Consider the following 5231-nt stretch of genomic DNA (forward strand, 5'->3'; position numbering starts at 1 on the left):
CAACGCAGCCCGTCAAACAACTACGACGACCTCACATCATTGGCTCATTGCAACGCAGCCCATCGAAGCAACTCCGGCGGCCTTGCAGCATCGGCTTGTGGCAACGCCGCCCGTCAAAACAACTATGACGGCCTCACATCATTGGCTCATTGCAACGCAGCCCATTGAAGCAACTCCGGCGGCCTTGCAGCATCGGCTCGCGGCAACGCCCCTTGTTGAAGCAACTCCGGCGGCCTCGTAGTATTGGCTCGCGGCAACGCCGCCCGTCATAGAAACTCCGACGACCTCGCAGCATCGCATCATCATCAACGCCGACGGTCGCTACGCAGCATACTGACGGCCGTGGCAGCAACAGCTCTGCCCACCCCACTCGCCGCATCAGGTTACATAATTTGTGGAGAACCAACCTGTGGTTGGATGGTTAGAACAGTGGTATCCCACTAGAGTTCAAGTCCTGGACTTAATATCGGTGCTTGTATTTTCTTGCGTTTATTTCAGGTCTTCCCGCGATGTGTGTTTAGTGTGAGGAGATGTTCGGTCGACTATGAAGGCATCTATAACATCTTGGTCAATCTCAAAATGATGTGCCAGACTCAGTCTTCCGAAGATGCTCATAGAGGTGAATGTATGTACATATGTATGAGTTGTCTTAAAAATATATATAAACTATAGCCGCTGTGCGTGAGTCTTAGATTTTTCTGACGGCGCAGCAGATCCATCGATATCCAAACATCAACGGCCAGCATGTCAAAAATAATATAAAATCAACGGCCAGCATCTGCGTGCATGCAGCCATGCAAGGCCGCGTCTCATTAGAAACCCTAGCACTAGCAGCCACGCCCGGATCGATCTTTCTCACGTACAACCAGACCGATCGAGCAACTCAACCCGTCTAAACACGCCTGCGCCGCCGCGACCGTGGGCGGACCTCCCGTCGGAGCTGCTCGCTGTCGTCTCCGGCAGCCTGCACGATCCCACCGACTTTATCCGCGTCCACGCCGTCTGCACATCATGGCGGGAGTCGCTGCCCAAGACGGCATCGCTCCGCCCAGAATTCTTGCCCTGGCTCGTCGCCCCGCCGTTGTTGGAATAATCCAAACATGTCCAAGTTATGGTTAGGATTAGTAGTGTGATCAGGGTCGCCGGTGATTAGTTTAGGCAAGGTTTCGTTCCTGTCCGTGTACAAGGTTGAGCGCTAGTCTGTGTACTAGTGGGTTTCCAATGGAGTTGCGCTAGGCCGTGTCCTAGATAAAGTAGGTTTAGGATTGGTGTTTGGAGTCGGCTAGTCTAGCCTTGTCACGCGTCCAGGTTGATGCATATATATATGCAGCGTTGCGTGAGTTTTGTAACACCGTGAAACACATAGGAAAAACCAGAAAATCAATAAAAAGGAGAAGAACAAGGCACGACACGTGCCTTTGGCCATCAATTTTGTGTGCGCGTGCGTTCGTGCAATTTTATGTGATCGATCCTGTGGGCGAATTTTCAACAATTGGTATCAGAGCAAGGTTCGAGTGAAGCTGCGCTTGCCCCGAGGTGACAACCCTGCTAGCGCCTCGGGGCGGGCAATACAGTCGCTGGTGTAGCGACAAAGAGGTGCGGGCGATACAGTCGCTGGTGTAGCGACAACGAGGAGCAGGCGATATAGTCACTGGGATGCAGCGACGAGGAGGAGCAGGCAATTGTCGTTCGAGCGGCGACAAGGAGGATCGGGCAGTTGTCGTTCGGCGGAGCGGCGACAAGAAGGCGGCGATGACGCTGTCGTAAGTGAGGCGACAGGGCTGTCATCGGCAAGGCGTTGGTGATCGTTGATGGTTATGGAGGTGCCGAAGTTGCGACACCAAGGTAATCATCGAGATCATCGTTGGAGGGAGCAAGGTGGAGATGGCAAAGTTGCGAGCCGTCATCAAGGTGTGCACATGAGTTCTTGTAAGGTGCGTCCAAGAGCTCAGGTGTGTGAATCTTCTGCTGCAGTTGAGATGCGTCACTGGCGGAGGAGAATTGCGAGCGAGAGCAGGCGGAAAAAGGAATGTGTGCCTTGCGTTTCCGTTCGTGGTGGTGGAGTTCCAGCGAGTTCATATACGGTGAAGATGAGTTGCACCTATATGACGAGTTGTGTTGCTGCTGGATAGGAGGTGTCGTTTGGTAAGTTGCATCACCAACGACAAAGGAAAAAGATGTGACGGGTGAATAGATGTGTCTCCCCGTGTGCAAGAAATCGATGTAAAGATGAAGATCAACGAGAAGATGGACGCGGACCAGTTAAGTCGAGTTCCTGCATGAGGCTATGCGTTTAGTCTGCATGTAGCACGCTAAGATGTGGCAGCGTGGCTGGTAGTCTGGATGATCGTTGGTTTCAGTCTACAAGTCGGCAGAAAAAAAAAAGATGATGTTGAAATGGTGGTCATTGTTGCCAGAGAAGTTGCGGTCCGGTAAATTGCGTCACCGGAGGCAGCCAACATGACATGATGAACAGGTGATCATCTGCGTGTCTCGTTCGTGTGAAGAGTATGATGTTTCGATTAGGGGGTGAATGTTGGAATAATCCAAACATGTCCAAGTTATGGTTAGGATTAGTAGTGTGATCAGGGTCGCCGGTGATTAGTTTAGGCAAGGTTTCGTTCCTGTCCGTGTACAAGGTTGAGCGCTAGTCTGTGTACTAGTGGGTTTCCAATGGAGTTGCGCTAGGCCGTGTCCTAGATAAAGTAGGTTTAGGATTGGTGTTTGGAGTCGGCTAGTCTAGCCTTGTCAGGCGTCCAGGTTGATGCATATATATATATGCAGCGTTGCGTGAGTTTTGTAACACCGTGAAACACAGAGGGAAAACCAGAAAATCAATAAAGAGGAGAAGAACAAGGCACGACACGTGCCTTTGGCCATCAATTTTGTGTGCGCGTGCGTTCGTGCAATTTTATGTGATCGATCCTGTGAGCGAATTTCTAACAGCCGTCGGGTCGCCGCTTCTCCGTTATCAGGCTCCGCTGTGTCTTCTCCAAGACAAGCTACCATGCCGAGGTACCCGCGACCCTCCACAAGCTCGGGTGGGTGGCGCGAGCCGACGGCACGGCGGACTGGTTCTTCAGCACACGGGACGGGCCTAGGCTCGTTGACCATCTCACCGGGGAGGCCATCCCCCTGCCGCTCTTCCCGCACGGCGATAAGCGGAAGATGAGGTATAAATCCCGCGGCATCGTCTACGGCGACGGCACTGTCTTCCTCTACAATTTTTCCAAATCTGACGACAACCATCAGCAAGGAACGACGTCCACCAACCTCCGAGCGGCCATCCTCAGTCCCGGCCATACTGCATGGACAGTCGTCGAGAGAGGGTTCAGGCTGGGGAGGAACAACATATCGTTCGAAAACAATCATTGCTTCGCCTTGTACCATGATGGCAAGATCACGAGGATATCTGTTACCTCCTAGTGCCCACGAGGGCCGGCGGCTTCCATGCTAGTGTCATTGAGAACGACGAGATGTGTGCTGCGTCATGGCGATTCCACGGGTTCATGGCCTTGGATTGGCGTCTTGACTCTAGCCACGTCCTAGAGTCCCATGGCGAGTTGTTGCAAGTGTCTGTCCTGGTCCGTTCGCCCAACTACCGGTTCTCAAAGCGTCAGAGCACTAGCAGCCAGGTGCTCAAACTGGCTGTGCGGTGGGCAAGGAGGGACGGCTTGAGCTTCGCAGATCGTGTCATGTTTCTAGGGTTCCCAAGCAGCTTTGCAGTGGACGCTGCGAGATTTTGTGGCAGGGAGGACAACGTAATTGCCGGGTGCGTTTACTTCTTCTTACGGTGGTCAAGAGAACACGGCTCCTCGATGTCATCGCCGCTTGGCGTCTTAAGGTACAACCTCATCAACGACAAAAACAAGTTCATGGAATACCTACCGCACAAATGGAGCAGCCATAAAAATGACGCGGGTATGTGGCTCGTGCCCTGGCCTCGCATTGCTCCAGTTAAGGTATGTACAGCCCAAGCTCACCATTTGTTCAACTTGAAGCCTCCACCATTATTGTACAATCTCATCACGTATATTGGGTGATCACTACTCACTTGCAAGTTAATCAACCCATCACCAGAAAATTAATATTTCGGAACCGATGCTTACTACTACCTCTGTTGGAAGTTCAATTTCAAAATTGAACTGGAAAACATCTTATATTAAGATAGAAATAGAGGTTGTATTTCTCATACATCCGGACAATTAGCGGTGCCAGAGAGATATCAGCAGAGGAAGAGAGAGAGACGACTTGGCCGGCCACGGCGTCTCCATCGAGCCTGAGCCAGAAGCTCGCCGAAGGGGATGACATTGATGAGACCAGATAGTTCCTTTGATACCACATTGCACCATATTTTGGAGAGCGCTAATTCTACGGTACACGGAGCTTAAGACTACATGAGAAGTACTAACATGGCATGCATACTTTGTAAGGTTGACGTGCGTTGCCATCATAAGGTAGTCATATTTGACGCAGCAGTGCGACGGATTTTATCCCTTCTTGAAGGCATGGATGCCAAAGAACTTAGTTATTGATGCTAATTTCACATCTTGTAATGCGGGTCTGTCATAGTTGTTCATGTTTTGTGCTCTACTTGTTGTTGAATTTAGTCTTGCTGCCTTTAAATCAACTTTAATAAAGATTGTTCTGTGCATCACGCAGAGGGGTTTTAACCTCCCTTTCAAAAAATAAAGAAGCTAGTCCTATATATTTGTTCCCTTTTTGAAATATAAATTTACTATTTTCAACAACAACTAGAAGATCATATCGTATACTTCATAAATGATGATTTGATGAACTTTGACTCACTTATGTAGGCATACTTGCGTGCATGTGTGTGTGTTTGGCATCATAACCGTCATGGTCCATAACCAACCTTGCTTTTTTCCTAAGGTAATTAAAGAATGGCCGGAGGCTCCAAAGGCATATCATCCAACAATAGGAAGTAGATCTATCCGGAAGGAGAAACGACCAGAACAGTCCAAGGAGTCCTTCAGCTTCGTGGTGCAAAACCTGCCTCCCGGTGTGCTTGCATGGATAGCTCCTTGTTGCGCCGCTTCTTCAGCAAGCATGGCAAAGTTTCGACCGCCAAGGTGACCTCTCCTGGGGCAGGATGTGTTACCATGGCAATGGTGACAATGGAAAGGTCGGGCGATGCCGAGGACGCCCTCAATGGGTTGGTACTGAATGGGTATACTCTCGTGGTGAGCGGTCGTACAGCAAGGCACGAG

Source organism: Triticum dicoccoides, chromosome 6B (assembly GCF_002162155.2).
Source record: "Triticum dicoccoides isolate Atlit2015 ecotype Zavitan chromosome 6B, WEW_v2.0, whole genome shotgun sequence".
NCBI classification, from domain to species: Eukaryota; Viridiplantae; Streptophyta; class Magnoliopsida; order Poales; family Poaceae; genus Triticum; species Triticum dicoccoides.